The sequence below is a fragment of the Saccopteryx bilineata genome, chromosome 4 (genome assembly GCF_036850765.1).
Source record: "Saccopteryx bilineata isolate mSacBil1 chromosome 4, mSacBil1_pri_phased_curated, whole genome shotgun sequence".
NCBI lineage: Eukaryota > Metazoa > Chordata > Mammalia > Chiroptera > Emballonuridae > Saccopteryx > Saccopteryx bilineata.
Genome location: NC_089493.1, coordinates 101,737,685 through 101,757,932, shown reverse-complemented (window position 1 = coordinate 101,757,932; position 20,248 = coordinate 101,737,685). Strand labels below are relative to the sequence as shown.

The window sequence follows — 20,248 nt, the reverse complement described above, 5'->3', positions numbered from 1 at the left end:
AGCACTGTTCACAGTGGCCAAGACATGGAAACAACCAAAAAGCCCTTCAATAGAAGACTGGATAAAGAAGATGTGGCACATATACACTATGGAATACTACTCAGCCATAAGAAATGATGACATCAGATCATTTACAGCAAAATGGTGGGATCTTGATAACATTATAAGGAGTGAAATAAGTAAATCAGAAAAAAACAAGAACTACATGATTCCATACATTGGTGGAACATAAAAACGAGACTAAGAGACATGGACAAGAGTGTGGTGGTTACCAGGGGTGGGGGGAGGGAGGACATAAGAGGGAGGGAGGGAGAGAGTTAGGGGGAGGGGCACAGAGAACTAGATAGAGGGTAACGGAGGACAATCTGACTATGGGCGAGGGGTATGCAACATAATTTAATGACAAGATAACCTAGACATGTTTTCTTTGAATATATGTACCCTGATTTATTAATGTCATCCCATTACCATTAATAAAAATTTATTTTAAAAAAATGGCAAGTGACATAGACTTTATGTGGGAGGGCAAAATAGAGGTATTTTCCCAGAGTTAAGGACCCAGAAAATTTACCACCCATGGAACCTATCTGAAAGAATTATAAATCCAGAAAAACCTTGGAATCTATTTCACTTCACTATGTATCCTTAGATTTTGTCCTAGGAAAGGTAGTATGTGAATGTAATCGGGGAGTTTTGTACTCTGCTAAGAAATCCATGTGGCTTCCAAAACCCAGCAATAACGAAGTACTGGTATTTTCTAATGTATCACAACATTAACTAATCAAGAATGTTTTTAAAAATGGAGGTACTGATGAAGTAAATCTGGCATACCCAAAATTAATCAGAAAATCTTTTTATTGCAATGCTTCAAATTCAGCCAAATATTTCTAAAATATAGGCATACAGTATTTAACATACATTTAGACATATAAATATATATATATATGTTTTTTGTGTATGTCATAAGTAGTTAGCAGACCTAAATGAATGTTATTAATGATTCAGGATTAATGTTTTAGTTACAATTATTCACATCAGTTACTATTACTCTAAATATTACTGTAATGAATAATACTTTATATTTGATTTTATTTACATACGCTTTAGGTACAAAATATAGGCCTTGTACTGAATATTTACTTGGAAAAGTCATAAATTATAAGTGCCCATTTAAAATAAATCTTTTAGCTACTATATTTCCTCATAATTTGTCTTTTGAGAGTAGATTTTTAGTTACTCAAGGGTCTATACAAATGAATTTGATTACCTCTCTACTTTTACAGTGTTAAATATTAAACTCTAAATACATATAAGAAAGCTGAATAAACATCCTTTTCCCTAATGGCTAAAATTTTTTAGAAAGCAGTTGATTGAAAGTGCATTTATGCATTATGAACCACTGTATTTTTTTATTTTTTAAACAATTACCAACCATGTATTTCAGGCCGTAGTAAAGCAGGGAGACCTAAAAGTAGTGGGTTTTGTTTGTAGTTGTTTTATTTTTTATTTTTAAAAATAATTTAAATAATTTAATTTGGAAGTGTTTTTTTTTTTTTTTTTTTTTTTGTATTTTAATAGCTGTATTTTTCATGTCCTGACCGTTTCTATATAATGTGGCATAACTGCACAGACAACATGTTCTAAGGTTTTTAAGTGGAAAATAGCAAATGTTTATAAATGGAGCCCCTCGATGCCCAGGACGCCCGGCATGGTTCTGAAGCTGAGCGGGGCAGTCTCCATCACTCTGTTCCTGTCCAGCTCCGCAGCTTGTTGAGGCACTTGGGTGAGAAGATCTAGCTCCTGCAAAACCTTTCCTCCTCCCTCTATTTCTATCTTCCAAACGATGACCAGTTCAAACCCTGGCTGTCTGAGGCTCTGGATCCCCATGTAGCTGGAGGAGGCCGCCTCTGAGAGGAGCACAGCCTCTGGGTACTTTTACTTGAAATGCTTAAATGTGCGCTTATGATATTCATTCCATTCCACAAAAGAGTGTACTGTAGACTTTGGAAAAACATAAACAGATCTCTTCTTTCTTCTGCTCTTGACACAAATTCACTTAATTCTGAATATGCAGTGCGCTCCATTATGCTGAGGTCAGTAATAACAGAAGATAAATTCTCCTTATTCTGGACCTTCAGAGTCTGAAATTCAACTTGAAATGCAATCAGATGGCAATTTCCTGATAATCTTTGTCCCTGTTTAACTTTCTTTATACTCTTCTGTCATCTCAGTGCTTGTTAGGTCTTCTGTCTTATTGGAGTAATTTCTTATACTGATGTTAGTAAGCGTACTTAGAAATACAAATTCTGATTCTAAATGTCCAAGATTACTTCTCAGATCTTTTGAAGATTCTTATTCTTCAGGATGTGATTGGTATGTTTCTTGAAGTGATTTTTGCACTCCAGCGGTGTCTTCCCCTGGTGCTGGCAGCTCCTCGAACTCCCGTGTCATGGCCTCAATCTTGGCTTCCAGGTTGCGGACCTTGGCCTGCTTTGCACCCACGGTGTGGTGCGAACGGAACAGACAGCCTGATGGGCACGAGCTTCTCACGGTTCTTCCAACTTCGTGCTCTGGGCGCGGACCATACTAAGAGCTCAGCGGGGGAGGCGAGGTAGTATGTGAGATGTCCGTGCGTACAACCCGCGCTCACAAGGTATGCAGGGTTCCTTGCCATCCCCCCTGCACATTGCCACAGCTGTACCCTAATAGTCTCTACACTTGGAGAGAGTTGGTTCACTCCAACCAGAAGCCCAATGGCAATGGCACGGCATCCAACCCGCACTGGGGGGTTTGGAGCAACCCAGAAGCATAGGGCCGTCATTGAAGAGAGTAGCTTCCTGGACTGTGGACTAATTTGGAAGTCTTTAAAAGAAAATAAACCCTTAAAAAAAAAGGGTACTTAGTTTCTTTTCTATCACTTCTATCACAGTTTATTTTTTGGAATTACATATGGTGTGGTGATGCATGATCCTTTTTTTCAGTTTTCAGGGCATTTGAAGTCTAAATTCAGTCATGGATATAAAGATCTTCTACTGTGCAAAGAACTAGATTGAATCATTTTAACTATGCTTACAGGCAAAATCTAAGCTAACCATCCTAGTGAGAGGTCTATGGTTGTGACTTTATTATGATTTTCAGGAATCCTTTGTGGAATCTTCTGACTTGCCATTTCATCCTCTAACTTCCTACTAAACTGCATCCTTACCCGGTCTATCCCACTCAGGTCTGACCTTCCCACCCATTGGCCTGTTTATTGGCCGTAAAAAGTGCATGTCCATTGCTCATCTCACAGGGCCTTCATGGTTCCCACCTTCTCCCCTTACCTGAAATCTGGATCATTGATGATACTAGCCTTTTTCTCAGCGCTCTCTCCAGGGAGACTGCTTTCCCTACTGCCTATGACTTAGGAAAAGAAGTTGATTCCAAGGGTTAATGTAAGGCCAGTATTCACGGCCACCATCACAGCCGCCTGGCCAATGCAGGTTCACATTTGATTCTGACAGAAGATAAGGAATCAACAGAGCCGAAAACTGGTGGTCCATTTTTCTTTATTCCAGACTCGCACTCGGCAAAGGAGTAAAAACAAACACACTGGGCTCCAAAACCCACTCATTCAGTGCTCACAAAGCTACTGACTCATTCAAGTTTTCCTAGAATCAAAGGCTTCTACCTCACCAGTCTTATTCACCTCTGTTCCCCATCTCTTTCTCCTCCACAAACTGGCTTCTCCTTTCCCCATTCCATCATTTTGGCTGCCTCCTTCATGTGGCTTCCCTGCCCTGCTACACTATGGCCTCTTCCTCTCCAAAAACGTGATCATTCTTCCCTCAAATGGCCTCCTAGCTCTACCTTTTAAAACCTTTTGATGGGAAAGCCTTCCCTCAACACACATTAGCATAACCACTCCCATCCCAAGCAAGAAAGGCAAGTATCTGTATCACCTGAGAGCAGCGGCCACCTTTAACAATAAGGGTGAGGAAAAATAACTTTATCTGCCCAACAGTGAGTCCAGACTTTGGTTATGTGATTTCTTGGCAGTTCCTCCCTGCAGTTCCAACTGCCTACTTCACACTAGCTGCTGCTCTTTATCTTTATTGGTGAGGTCACGTAAACTCTTTAAGACATTGTTCTGACACCAGGGTTGCCAATACCTTGCTTACAGCTCTCCTTTCACCAGTCACCTATCATCATTCTTGAACTCTGTGTTTATAACATCACTTAATAGTTCTTCAAGTTCCTCAGTATCAGTGGTTACTTATTCAGCCCCCTAGCCTTGTAATAAACTCCCTGGGTTCCATACAACTTCTGGTTACCATATAAATTTTCCTGGTTCACTGCTCTGATATAAGACTGAATGGTTTAAAATAATCAGCAATTCCTCAAGGCTTCCCCAAAAGAGTACCAAAATCTCTGTTTGACAACCCAGCTTCGGTACCCAAAATAAGCTAATTTGCTTCTAAACACCTTATTTTTCCAGCAGTGAGACATGATTGCTTCTTGTCAGCACACTCTTTTTGTTTGAAATGCCCTCTTCTGTTCAGTCTGCTTCTGCTTAGCCCTGCAGTACTGAAAGCCTGGCACAATTGCCACCTTGTCCATAGAGCCTTTCTTGATTGTCTGTTCTAGTGAACCTCTCTTTCCTCTCATCTCCCATGATGCTTAGCTCATACCTTTTAAATTATATGTATTATACATTTTTATTTTAAATATGTTTTATTGGATTTTATGATGGCATGAAATATAAAAAGGGGTCCTGGACCTCAGGAAGAATGTGTTATTTATAACACATTCTTTATACCTGGATTTTAAAATAATTTCTTTGAAAAGCAAATCTCAGAAGTGACAAGCATTCAGTTTGGTCAGTGCAGATTGAGAAACGAGTCTTTGAATAAGAAGAGGCCAATTTGAATCAAAGTTGATCTAAAATAACAACTAATTTTTTTAAATGTACAGTGTCTTGGCTGTTGAGGTAAACTGTACTATGTAATTATAAGAATTTTTACCCAATAAAAAATAAAAAACTGAACATGTCATCCAGTTTTCAATTATTCAAGCCAGTAAAGGTGGGAAATAGAATATGAGATGGAAACTATTATTAGTGTCTATCAGTACAGCCAAGTTGCTAAGTAAAAGCAGTGAATACTTTTGACCTTTTCATTTATTTAGTTGCTCCAATATTTCTCTGAAATTAGTTCCTTTTTCTCAGTGCACTGGAACACCATTTACAGCAGGGGTCCCCAGACTTTTTACACAGGGGGCCAGTTCACTGTCCCTCAGACCGTTGGAGGGCTGCCACATACAGTGCTCCTCTCACTGACCACCAATGAAAGAGGTGCCCCTTCCGGAAGTGTGGTGGGGGCTGAATAAATGGCCTCAGGGGGCCTGATACAGCATGAGTTTGTGATATTTTACTTAAATGTACTTGTTGCTTGGTGTTCCTACATTTGTTTGTAGTTCTTTATTTTAATCTATCAGGTTGTAAGTTCACAAATGAGAAGGATAAGTTAGTTCCTCAGAGAAAAATGTCAGTCTTAGTGCAGTATTATGTAATGGAAGGTAGTAATTCATAGCATTTAAGAGCATTGTCTCTGGAGTCCACAGCCTGAATGTGAATCTTAGCCTACCATCTTTAACCTTTGACTTATTATTTAGCAGATATGAGTCAGTTTACTCCTCCCTAAAATGGGAATAATATTTATTTCATAGAATGTAGGAGCATTAATGAAGTAACTCATAAAATGCTTAGTAAAGTACCTAGCACATAGCAAATATTAGTAACTTATTGTTATTGCTATTTTAATAAATATGTTACAAGATAATGCCTCTGTTGTTTAATGAAATACAAAACAAAAGCACTGGGAGAAAATGCTATTGAAATTATAACTGGAAAACCAAACACTAAGAATGTGCTTTGGTTAATTTGTGTTGTTCTAAGATTTAAGGCTAGCTAAACCAAGAACTTAGTTCCATGTGAGGGGTAATGTTAAAGAAAAAGAATTATTTTACTGAAATACCAGTAATGTTAGCACTATGCAAGAGAAAGAGAACAGAATTATAATTATTTTTTTCAGTCTCACTCATTTATATGTGTGTACATTAAGTCAGAATCTTGTGCAAAGAAAAAAATCATTAAAAATATCAGGCCTCTATTTCAAAGAAAATAAGAAAAGTTTGACAATGGTATGTCAACCCATAACAAAGTAGTTAAATGGTACAGTTATATTTTTGCCCAAATCACAGCTTAGATTTATGAGTTCCCCCAGCCAGAACTGGAACAGCAGACGACTTCTGTCCCTAGCAGAGACAGTTTGATGAAATCCTGCTTGAAATAAATTCATGCAGTTTAAAAGAATTAGTTTTCTGAAGACAAGCAATTTAATATTAAAACACATATAATTAACTTTTACAGAAAGACTAGGTTAGGACATACGTAGAGGATCTCCACCAGGAAAGACTGAGAAGGACACGCTCTTTTGGGAGGGAGCTGTCTTCCTTTGCTCTGTACTCTGTCTTGAGAGGTTTGAATAGCTACTCTTGAGGGTTTTTCTTTTACTTTTTTTTCAAACTCACTACTGTGTATTCAGTAATGAGGCTGAGGGATAGGAGATAGAGGAGTAGAACGGATTTCTTTTTTTATATATGAAGTTGAAATTGATAGAATTCAACGAAAAGCAGTTTCAATGTATAGGAGGAAAACCCAACCAAGTAAGGTTCTTTTGGAGATAGCTCAGAAAATGGATATGTGTTCAGTTAGTTGTAAAGTAGAATCCTATATTATCCATATTCTTATACTGAAATGTTTCCTACTTAATGGGAAGGAGAGTCTGTTCAATTCTGTCTGCTCTGGAAGCAATAGTAACATCTGGCATAATCAGAATCCATTTCCTCTAAGCACACTGCCTTTGGTTTGTGAGTAATGGCTTTTATTTCAGTAGATACACTGAAGAAAGGAAGTTATCCATCCCACTGTGGGCAGCTGAATGTTCAAATGAAATTTTGGTTTCATAGCTGCTGTTTAGGCTCTTGAGAATAGTGCACACATCTGTGTGTGCGTGCCCACACGTGTATGTAGTTTAGCAGATTTATTATAAATGAATAGAATTTTGAAGATCATTTTGCTTAATATATTACTTTCCAAAAAAAGGGATGAGATCAATGACTTACCTGTAGTTTATTTTTTTCTTTTAATTAAGTGAGAGCACAGGAGGCAGAGAGACAGATTCCCACCTGTGCCTAGACCCGGATCCACTTGGCAAGCCCCCTTTGGGGTGATACTCTGCCCATCTGGGGCATTGCAACTAAGCAATTTTTAGTGCCTGAGGCCACGTAGCCATCCTCAGTACCTGGGGCCAACTTGCCAGAGCCAAGTGGGAGAGATGAGAGAGAGAGAGAGAGAGAGAGAGAGAGGAGTGGGAGGGGTGGAGAAGCTGATGGTCACTTCACCTGTGCCCTGTCAGGGAATCGAACCCAGGACATCCATACACCAGGGTGACACTCTTATCATTGAGCCATCTGGCCAGAGCGACTTGTTTGTAGTTTCATAGTGACAGCATGTTTGATGTGTAGAACTTAAAGTACTGTTTACTCATCACATGATTTCTAAAAGAATGGTCCAGGATAGGGAAAGCATTCATTAGGTGCCATCTTTCAAAAATGGATTGTTTTCTAACTCTAGGGTTGTACCAATTTACACTTCCACCAACACACACACACACACACATATATATGTATATATATATATCTCCATGTGTCTTATGGAGTGAAAAATATGGTATTTTATTAAATATTTTAACACATCATTTGGTTCAGATATTTTTTTCTTATTTTCCTCCTTAAAACCCTAAGTGTGTATTATGGTCAGGTGCATCTTATGGAGCGAAAAATACAGTAATATGAAGAGATAATTGCACATAAAGTGAAATGATGAATTCTGAATTTTTTGATTAATAAGAAGGGTTTTACCTAGTCACAATACAAACAAGGAATTAGTCCCGTTTTTATTATTCTCTTTTAATTTTCTTTGAGGAAGTTCTGAATAAGGGTGTCATTTTTAAAAAAAACTTTGAAGAAAGATATATGTGCTCATCTCAATTTAAATTATTGTGCTAATCAAGAGAAAAAAATAAACTTTACTATCTCAAAATTGAACTCTCTGTGTGAACAAAGCTAAGAGGTAAGTTGGTCTGAGAGAAAACAACATATATAATAGAAAAAAAATAATAGAAATTGATAAGAAAAATACAAATAAGCCAATGGAGGAATGGGTGAGTGATAAATAAATTAAAAAAAAAAAAAAAAAAGAGGAGGCCCTGCCAGTTGGCTCAGTGGTAGAGTGTAATAATGTGGTATGTTTTTAAGATGGGTATAATTAGAAGTTAAAAAATAGTGACCTGGTGCCCTGGCCAGATAGCTCGGATGGTTAGAGCATCATCCTAAACTGCAGCCGATGCCAGTTTGATTCCTGGTCAGGGCACATACAGGAACAGCTTGATGTTCCTGTCTCTCTCCCCCCCCCCCCTTCCTCTCTCTCTAAAATCAATAAATGTAAAAAAAATAATTGAAAAAAATAATGATCTGGAGCACTAGCAAGTTAGGTCAGTTGATTAGAGTGTCATCCTGATACACCACAATTGGTTTGATCTTCAATCAGGGCACATACAAGAATCAAGCACAAATCGATATTTCTCTCACTTTCTCTGTCTCTCTCTCCACTCTCCCTTCTCTCTAAAATTAATTTTAAAAAATGGCCTAGATATAAATGCATATATTATATAGACACATCCCTCAAGCATCATTTTGAATGACAAAGTAACATACTTGACATATACATAAAAATAATTGTCAATTATAAACTCATTTTGCTTATTAAACAATCATTGAATTGCTTGGAAGAATTACAGGTGGAAGAATACACAGCAGATTTAGGAAGGGATGGGTACACATAGGGGAACAAAAGAGTCTAAAAAGTTAAAAGCTCACTGTACTCATTGAGAAATGAAGACACATTTGAGTGATGATGGATCCTGAATGAGGAAAACTAAGTTTCGATCTTGTTCTGTCACTAACTTAACTGTGATATTAAACTGGCTTCAGTTTTTTTTATCTACAAAACAGGACGATTTTATTAGGCCCTCTTAAATGTTTCTTCCAAACTTGAAAATTTTATGAACTTTGTAGATGTGTGACACTAGGTCTATTTTGTAAACATTCTTTGAGCCAGTTTACTCATCTGTACAATGTGGACTAATAACAGTACCCACTTAATAAGATTGTTTTGAAGAGTAGATGAAATAATTTATGTAAGCACTTAGCTCTGTGTCTGTCACTCATCACTCAATAAATATAAGCTAATACTGCCATGACTTTAAAGATCAAATTCATGATACATCAATTATGGGATACTTTAATGATAAGTAATATATTCCTCATTAGAGACTTTTTTAAAATAATATAACAGGTTTTTCCAGGATATTACAATAAACTCAGTGCATTATGACTCCCAGGGACTCATGTCTTACATGAAATGAGCTGGCCCTGCTTTTTCTAAGTGTTGCTTAGATTGTAGTTTTTAATCTGGAAAGGAAAAGAATATAGTATAAGAAATAGGAAAAATTTTAAACACTGTGTTATATGTAACTTTTTCCTAACATACTGATTAGAGGTAGACTGTCTGAACTATGGTATGCTCTTTTTACTTAGTTGTGCATTCACTGGTTGCCTCTTGTAGCTGCCTGACTGGGTGTCAAGCCTGTGTCAAGCCTTTGGCACACAAGGTCAACACTTTATCCACTAAGCCAGGGGTTGGGAACCTATGGCTTGCAAGCCAGATGTGGCTCTTTTGATGGCTGCATCTGGCTCGCAGACAAATCTTTAATAAAAAAAACAATAACGTTAAAAATATAAAACACTTTCATGTATTACAATCCATTTATTTCCTACTGCTCATGTTCATGGTTGTGGGTGGCTGGAGCCAATCACAGCTGTCCTCCAGGACAACACCAGATTTTTATTGGATAATGCGTAATGTACACGGGTCGTTGTATGGCTCTCACAGAATTATATTTTAAAATATATGGCGTTCATGGCTCTCTCAGCCAAAAAGTTTCCCGACCCGTGCACTAAGCAATGTGGCCATGACCAAAGTAGGTCCTTTTTTAAGTCAGCTGATTGTTATGGGTAAATACAGTGTGTCCGAAAAGTCATGGTGCACATTTGACCGGTCACAGGAAAGCAACAAAAGATGATAGAAATGTGAAATCTGCACCAAATAAAAGGAAAACCCTCCTAGTTTCTGTAGGATGATGTGGCAGCATGTGCACATGCGCAGATGATGACATAACACTGTGTATACAGCGGAGCAGCCCACGACCATGACATTCGAGATGTGGACGGTACAGAGGAAAGTTCAGTGTGTTCTGTGGCTCGCTAAATTAGAATCTGTGACCAAAGTGCAATGTGAATATCGCCGTGTTTATAATGAAGCACCACCACATAGGAATAACATTACTCGGTGGGATGAGCAGTTGAAGGAAACCAGCAGTTTGGTGGAGAAACCCCGTTCTGGTAGGCCATCAGTCAGTGATGAGTCTGTAGAGCAGCGGTTCTCAACCTGTATTGTATAGTAAATATGTATTTTCCGATGACTTTAGGTGACCCCTGTGTTTTGGTCATTCGACCCCCGCGGGTGTCGCAACCCACAGGTTGAGAATCGCTGCTGTAGAGGCTATACAGGATAGCTACCTAAGGAGCCCTAAAAAAAAAAATCTGTGCGTGAGCCCACATCAAACTGCATAGGTATGAAACTGGGAGAGTTTTCCTTTTATTTGGTGCAGATTTCACATTTCTATCGTCTTTTGTTGCTTTCCTGTGACCGGTCAAAAGTGCACCATGACTTTATGGACACCCTGTATGTACATACTTGAGGAAGACTGAAAAAATATTTTATTGAATAAACTGCATTTAATTCTTTAACATGAGAATGGAGACACAGAGTACCTTTGGGGTAGACCTGACTTAATTCTTAGATATAATTCAGTGAAATAATAGATTACTTAAATGAGAAGATTTGACAGTGTGCACAATTTAATCTCACAAACTTCAACTTTGAATGTCTTCTTGGTGAATGAAAGCCCATTAAGACATGTTTCAATACACACTCTGGGGTGGAGGGTGAGGTGGGAGGGAGGGAGAATTTGTAGTACACTGTATCTACTTTATGGCTACTGATTTAAAACAAATTTCAGATTACCCTTATTGTCTAATCATATGTTTGGGAGGATGGACTATTTATGAGATGTTAGCTTTCCAGATGCTCGAACAATGTGCTTTAAATGCTGCATTTATAAACCAGCCCCCCCCCCCCCAAATGCAGCAGATTAGCTGTTTCTAATCTTTGAATTCAGAACAAATGTTAGAGAAAGAAACACTTGCAGAGCTGTGTGGTTTCTATTACCTCATTAAAATGTATTTATAAATGAAGTAGACAGAGGAGCAAATGTCTGCACAAAACATTACTACTTCATTAATTTTTTTTTATTACAAAAGCACTTTTTATGAAATCTGGCAGCTTAAAGGAAGTAAGCGAATCAGTTGTATTTTCATTTGAGTGTTTTATTTTTCCTGATATGCAAACGCAAGTTTAAAAAATATTTTAGCAGTAAATAGGAACTTAGTGAAATAAAAGAAAGTAACATGTGACTAAGAACAACATCTGGTTCAAAGTATGCATAATGCTGGGATTTAAGTGGGAAAATTGTCTGAAATCGAATGAAGGTCTGTTTTTCTGAAATGGGATAGGTTTCTCTCTGCTAGTAGAGAAATATTATGTGATGATGGGCTTCATGCGTAAGGGTTATTTTTAAAAAGAAGGTTGCTTATTATATCAACAGTAGATACAAACAACAAACAAACATACAAACAAACTGTTTTTCCCCTCCAAATTAGAAATTTTGTTTAAAATACTTAGGTTAGAAAAACTCATGAAAAAATTTTTTTAAAGGGAGTAAAAATAATTTGTATGTTACTAGAGTGATGAATACATGTCATTATACATTATATATAAATATACTTAAATCCTACAGAAAGTACAACGCCAAGAGTGAACCTTAAGGTAAACTATGGGTTTTGGGGTCATATAATGATTTGTCAATGTGGGTTCCTCAACAAAGGCACCGCTCTGTTGATGTGGGGAGTCTGTGCACATGTGGGGGCAGGGATTATGTGAGAAATGTCCATGCCTTTCCCTCAATTGTGCTGCGAACCTAAACTGATTTTAAAAAGTTGTCTTTAAATTACAAAAAAAAAAAAAAAGGTAAAAAGTCAAAGCACACTGTGACAGTCTTTCCTATTAAGTTTGTAAAAGGCACTTTATTTTGGCTCCTATTTAAGGAAGATCTGATCGTGAACTTCCTAAAAGATCTTGTAATGGATCTTATTTCTTTTAAAAATGGACCTTATTCCTGTTATCAATTGCTGTGTTAAAAATTATCCCAAGAATTAGTGAGATATAACAAAAAACTTTTTAAATAATAGATTCTATAGGTCAGGATGAAGAAGGGGCAGAGGGAGCTCTTTTAATCTATATCCCATGATATCTGGGCTCTCCGATAGGAAGGCTTCAGTGGCTGGTGGTTGGAGGCATTTGGAGGCTTCTTTAGTTCCATGTCTGGCTCCTGTGCAGGACTGCAGAGCAGCTGGTTTCCAAGTGGGGCCTCCTAAGGGGGACAGTCTCAAGGAGAACTCCAAGAGAGCCAGAGAGAAGGTCCACTGTCTCCTAAGGACAAACCTAGGAAGTTGCATACCATTATTTCCACTGCAGTAACAAACCTGTCAGAATTTCAGGGAAAGGATTGCAGACCTCACTTCTTGATGGGAGAGTGTTGACAAAATATTGGTGGCCCTATTTGGAAAGTTACATTTGATAAACAATCTAATCTTTAAAGTCCTACTTGATACAACTAAAATGTAAGTCAAACCATGTCATTATCCATTTTAAACTCTTTACTAGCTGCCCTTTTGGGGATTAGGTCATTCTCTATCCCATTGAAATTTATGCTATTTTTAAAAAATTTTAATGGGGTGACAATAAATCAGGGTACATATGTTCAGAGAAAACATCTCCAGGTTATCTTGTCATTCAATTATGTTGCATATCCGTCACCCAAAGTCAAATTGTTCTCCGTCACCTTCTATCTGGTTTTCTTTGTGGTTTTCTTTGTGCCCCTCCCGTCCCCACTCTCCCTCCCTCTCCTCCCCCCAACCACCACACTCTTGATAACATTATACGGAATGAAATAAGTAAATCAGAAAAAAACTAAGAACTGCATGATTCCATACTTAGGTGGGACATAAAAATGAGACTGAGAGACATGGACAATTTATGCTATTTTTATTAGAGTGGAGTCCCCTGCCTTCAACAGCAATGACTCCTCACAGACGCACACACAGATGCATACATGCATATACACATGTTCAAACATGTGTATGACTTTTTGCCGGACTAGTTGCTACTTCTTATTGTCTGTCAAATGTTAGTTCAAGTATCACTTATCAGACCTCATAACTGCCACACATCCCTCTTCTATGTGTACCTTTGTCATAGCACTCATGGCATTGTAAAGAAACTGTCTCTGTATACATTGTTTTCCCCTTTGGGCTATGTTATCTGTATTTCACCAGGAAAAACCTATCTCATTTCCTGGCCATGTAATCTGAGACAGTCTCTCTTCTGAAACTCAGAAAAGTATACATCTTTTTATTCCTCATTAAGAAAAACTAGAGGCCCACTAGATTTTAGAACCAAAAGTATTATATCTTTTTGGAAAATTCTTATACATACCCAAGAAAATTGTAAAATCTGGACATTCAAATCCTCCAGTGGAATACGGCATCGATCTAAAAGGTGATTGGTTCTCTGGCTTTCTCTGTATGTCCTGACAAGCAGATGCCTACTGAGTTAATATTCAGTTAGACTACATAATATGTTGTCATTATTACTGACAAATATGGGATTTGCAATAACAAGGCTCTGAATTAAAGAAAACAAAACAAAGAAAACCTGATCAAAAGACATTCTCAAGCCTCTATTTAGGAATTTTATGGCCAGTTTTAGAACTGGCCCCAAGTTAGTGGCCTAGAATGGCAACCAGTGAAAAAATGTACCTACTTAACAAGGTTTCTGGTAGAGTAATTTTACCATCATAGTGAATAAGTTTCCTGCATATCAATATATTCTGTTGATGTCAGTCAAGTTTTTTTTTTCCAAGTAACATTTTGAAAGGACATTTGCTACATAGTTTATAATTAGAGAGCCTAACATTATTGTTGTAGGGCCCTGAACAGAAAATGAGGTTGACTTTAAATGACCTTCTTGTTGATAGAGCTCATTAAAGGGTCACCATGTGCTGGTGCTACTAAAAATGTGGCAGCTTGGGCTTTGAAGGGGAATGGAAGAGTTAAGTTTGTTTTTAAAATCATTTTGGTTGTTCAAAATGATAAAATGCAGTTTCCTACCTTTTTAAATGGAAAATTGTGAAAGTTGTTTTGGAAACTTGGACAAAACATTATTTAGCTTAGTCTGCTACCAAGAAGTTTGATCCTTGTAGATTTTGGCAGAAGGTAGCAAGTGTGACAGAGCCTGTTTCTCTGAAATGAATAAAGAAACATTAGAATATTTGGGTCCTATTATTTTGCCATTTAATAAGATTCCAAATACAGAATTGCTTCACCCTCACCATTGCTGATAACTTACTTAAAATTCACACAAACTGATTTAAAAATGCTAGGACCTCAAGCACTGTATTCCAACAGTGCCTATTCTGATTATACTGAATGCGTGCAGTGTGTGTCCAAAGAATGTGTTGGCATATAGAGGACTGGGGGAGTTTCTAAGGCTACCTTCAGAGTTCTCAAATTGAACATTTGGAGAACCAAAGCACACAATGGAAAATACACACAATCTTGCACGTTCCAATTAGAAATGGGCTACTCTTTTTCTTCTTCTTTTTCCTTCTTTTCCATGTGAGAGGAGGGGAGATAGAGAGACAGACTACTGCATGCACCCCACCAGGGTTCACCCAGCAGCCCCTTCTGGAGCCATGCTCATAACCAAGCTAATTTTAGCATCTGAATTAGAGGCTCCATGGAGCCATCCTCAGCACTCAGGCATGCCCTCAAACCAATGAAGCCATGGCTGCCGAAGAGGGAGAGAGATGGGGGAGGGGGTGGAGAGGTAGAAGAGAGGAGGAGGGGTGGAGAGGATGCTTCTCCTGTGTGCCCTGATCTGGAATCAAACCTGGGACATCCACATGCAGGGCTGATGCTCTACCACTGAGCCAACTGGCCAGGACTGGGCTCCTCTTTCTTTGTCTTTAGTTGGTAGCTATTCGTCATTAAGATGACAAATATTAATGTGAATATATTTGGAATGTTTATAATTAGAAACCAAAGATTAAAATCCTTTTTTTTCTCTTCCATCATCAACTTCTAATGGTCTCATCTTAATGTTTCTGTCCTCTAACCCTTTATTTTAAGAGTTATACAACAGTGGACTTGCCTTTCTTCCTTTTTATGTCTGCTGTTGGGTTGTGTAACAGGACAGTGCCTCACTAAAGAGTGTTTTGTATTTGATGCGGTTTAGTAGATAGTACAAAGGAAGTGGTAGCATTGTATTCATTTATGGTGGTTTTTGTCATTTGTAACAATCAATCTGATGGGATTAGGATACTGAGTATTTTAAAATTATAACTTTTATAAAAAGTGAAATGGTACATGGGGGTTGGGGAGTCTGGGGTGTTGGATTAAAGAGGGACAAATAATACAGTGATGGAAAATAATTAGACTGGGTGATGGGTGTACAACATAATTAACAGTTCAAATGTTATAGAAATGTTTACCTGCAACCTATCTACTCTTAAGGAGCAATGTCACCCCATTAAATTTAATTTTCTAAATAAAATTATTAAAAATAGATAAATAAAATTATGGCCTTTGTTTATATTCATTCATCAAATATATATCATCATATATATCATCAAATATATATATGTATATATGATATATATGTATATATGATATATATATGTGTGTGTATACATACACACACACACACACACACACACACACACTTGAAGGTATCTGCATTTGAATGGGTTCTGTTTTGCCAACCTGCCCATCAGGAGCCACTGCTCCATTCTATGTAACAGCTATTTTAGTGCAGGAGGCGAGGCCATAGTGCCATCCTCAGCGTCCCTGGCCAACTTGCTCTATGAGCCATGGCTGCTGGGGTGGGGGTGGGGGATAGAGAGAGAGAAATAAAGGGGTGGGGTGGAGAAGCAGATTGTCACCCCTCCTGTGTGCCCTGACCTGGAATCAAACCTGGGATTTCCACACGCTGGGCCGACACTCTACCACTGAGCCAATCGTCCAGGGCCTAGGAATATCTAACATTAAGAATACCTTATGAAAAATAGTTTATATAGTCCTCTACAGAAGCACTCATTCATATTCAGAGTCGTTTCTTAAAACAAATTCCTAAGTCACAACAAAAAACTACTGTTATTTAAGAATAAAATTTCTCTACATTCTATCAGTGGAGAGATCTGTCTTTTAAAAAATGCATTGAAAATTTGTTTTTAATTTTGAAATTAAATTTAATAGGGTGACATTGATCAATAAACGTACGTAGGTTTCAGATAAACATTTTTATAGTTTTTAAACTGTTGATTGTGTTGTGTGCCCACCACCCAAAGTCAGATCATTTTCTGTCACCAGATGTTTGTCCCTCTTTTCTCCCCTCCCCACCTACTGTTTCCCCCAGGTAAACATTTTACTTTTATCTGTATCCATGAGTCTTAGTTTTATATCCTACCTATAAAAATAAATTGTTTAATAAGCCATTAGAGGGTAAAATATTTACAGGAATATGCAGAGTCAAGCTGTCAAGTTTCTGTTTGTGTTTGTGAGCTGAATCACTGCCACAGTGCCACAGGTAAATTTAAAAAACAACCATTTATGAATCCACTTGTGCTAGTTACTTAAAATGGGGGATATCTGTGATGTTCTTTGTTTACACTGTGTCAAATAATCATTGGAATGCAAACAAGACATGTACATAATGGAAAATTATGGAATTCTGTAATGGTGTTATCATTTACATTATTAAAATGGAAAGGCAAGAAGGAAGGTAATATTTAGTTGGTACCTATGGGATACCGAGTGCTAGGCTTGGTTTATTCATGTGGAATATTCAGTGATTTTCATCTGGATTCTCAGCAAAGTCAAGTCACTTGTTCAAGGTTATGCAAGGTTCTACCTGCCAATTTGGGAGTTCAGGTCTACTTGAATTCAAATGTGACTAAAATATCCACTGTTTCCAATCTTGAATTAGTCTTTTGTATAATTTATTTTTGTCATAACTTTAACATTTTCTTTTAGGGTATATACATTTTTTAATATCTTGATTCTTCATAGAAATATGCCACTCTTCCACAGTCAGAAATTCCTTTAAGAAGTAGTAGGACTGAAACAAGAATTGTGGGAGTATTTTCTTAGTGGCAAGAATTAGGAAAGAATGTCCTTTTTTGCATCCCAGCTGCTAGTGGGATATTCCCTAAACACAATAGTTTGTAGATATGCATGAACAAAACCCAGGATTCTGTACTTAGAGCAACATTTTAAAAAATGTTGATGAAAATCCAGATATTATGTACCTAAAATAAAGGGCAGAACATTAACTGCCTGCAAACATAGTGACTGTTCTCTTCAGTTGGATCTCTTAGCATGAGATTTCATTTAAAAACAGCACTGTGTCTCTTACAGGAGGTTCAACATAAGGTCACCTTTTTGACGGTCCATATTGAAGCACTAAAATAATTATTGCTCTATTACCATACTAGACCGATGGCAAAGGCATTTTGAATTTGAGCCATTATTTGCAGAGTTAGAAAGGCATAAAGTGAATCTAAGAGGAATGTTTACAGATTATAAAACAAGGTTGTACAATGCATAGAGAATAAACTTCAGATGATTTCTGGAGAAAAGAAACCACTCAAAGGTTCTTTATAAATCATATCTACGTCATTTGCTTTGAAGCTACTAAACTTGATCTGTAACTGATTATTTTCTATAGCTCATATGCAATGAATACTTACAGGCAGGTGACTGGGTATTATATATTCAAATGGTTATAAAAGAAAATCAGATTGCTTTTTGTAGTGATGTGGGAGGTCAAGAATATTGAAGATCTGGTCAGCATATTAATCCTGAAATTTAAAAAGAAAAAAATTTATATATAGAACAAATTGGTTCATAGAGTTAGTTATAAAACCTGGATGCTATGTTGAGTTACTGATTACAGCTATCACCAATTTCTTTGAGAGGACAGATGATTGTACTGGAGGATAGATGATGACTGGTGGTCACCAGGCTGATGAAGGCAAAATACTTAAAAGGTTGCTTTGACTGTGAATGTGTGTGTTTAAGGACGTTGTGTGGGTGTGTGCATGAACACAGGGGCTCTCACATGAGCATCTGTAGGCATTCCCTGTGGAGGATGCTATTTGTTTAATCTGGAGTCACTTGGCATTGTTATTTTGCAAACAAAAGTTTGCATTACTTTAACCATGGTTCGTTCATTGTAATATTTTTTTAATCAATGATTTTTAAAAAGAAGGGTGAATGTATCTGTAATTAGTTTGAGAACCTGTTTTTCTTCCTGTTGTTTTATAAGCCCTGACTGGCTGTAAAAGTTCTCGTATGTCTATGATTATGCTTTTCTTTCTTTTTTTTAAAGGCAGCAATGAAGCTTACAGGATCTAATGATGCTTCTTTTCACAATTGATTTCTCTGCAGCATTTGGTGATGTTTGATAGCACTTTACTTACAATAGACCTTCTAAATTGGAGTCAATCCTGTCAAACCTTACCACTACTTTGTCAATGAAGTTTATGCAATATTCTAAATCTTTTGTTGTCATTTCAACGGTGTTCACAGCATCCGCTCTCTTTGCTCATCCATAAGAATTAACTCCTCATCAGTTAAAGTTTTATCCTGAGATTGCAGGAATATGGTCACATCTTCAGGCTCCACTTGTAATGCTAGTTCTCTGGCTAGTCCACCACATCTGCATGTCCTTTCTCCACTGAAGTTTGAACTCCTTAGTCATCCGTGAAGGTTGAAATCAACTTCTTCCAGACCCCTGTTAATGTTGATTTTTAACTACTTTCCATGAGTCACAGTTGTTTTTAATGACTTTTAGAATGATGAATCCTTTCCAGAATGTTTTAATTTACTTTGCCCAGATAGATCAGAGGAATCACTATCTATAGCGATAGCCTTACAAACTGTATTTCTTAAATAATAAGAGTTGAAGTTAAAATTACTCCTTGATCAATGGCGAAATGAGCATTGTGTTAGCAGGCATGAAGATGCTAATCTTTTTATACATCTTCATCAGAGGTCTTGGCTTCATTGTCAGTGAGTAGTAATATTTTCAAAGAAATAATTTTTTTCCTGAGCAGTGGGTCTCAACTAAATATTCAGTAAACCATATTCTAAACAGATGTTCTGTTATCCATGCTTTGTTGTTTCATTTATAGATCACAAGCAGAGTAGATTTAGCATAGTTCTTAAAGGCCCTAGGGATTTTGCAATGTTAGATGAGAATTGGCTTCAACCTGAAGTCACCAGGTACATTAGCTCCTAACAAGCCTGTCCTTTGAATCTTTGAGGAATACCTGTATTGACTCCTGCTCTGAGGCCTACAGGGAATATGCTTTGAGTGTAAGGCTGTTTCATCTGCATTGGAAATCTGTGGTTTAGAGTTGCCACCTTCATTAATTATCTTAGAGCTTCTGGATGACTTGCAGCAGTTTCTACCTCTGCACTTGCTGCCTCACCTTGCATTTTTATGTTATGGAGATAGCTTCTTTCCTTAAACCTCATGAACCAACCTCTGCTAGTTTCAAAGTTTTCTTCTGCAGCTTCCTTACCTCTCTCAAGCCTTCACTGAAGAGAGTTAGGGCCTGGCTGTGGGTTAGGCTTTGGTTTAAGGAAATGTGGCTGGTTTTGATATTCTGTCCAGACACTGAAACTTCTTCATCTCAGCAACAAGTCTGTTTCACCTTCTTATCATTCATGTGTTCACTGGAGAAGCACTTTTAATTTCCTTCAAGAGCTTTCCCTTTGGCTTCACCACTTGGCTAACCATTTGGCTCAAGAGGCCTACCTTTTGGCCTCTCTATCTTGGATA

At 37.5% G+C, this 20,248-nt stretch overlaps 1 protein-coding gene and 1 pseudogene across 2 annotated transcripts in view; one reads left to right on the top strand and one right to left on the bottom strand.

Annotated features, from left to right (window-relative positions):
- Positions 1 to 20,248, top strand: part of PRKD1 (protein kinase D1) — a 394,696-nt gene that overhangs the window by 100,275 nt on the left and 274,173 nt on the right. The gene's annotated exons all lie outside the window — the stretch shown is intronic.
- LOC136333931 (centromere protein P pseudogene) lies at positions 1,672 to 13,889 on the bottom strand (annotated as a pseudogene).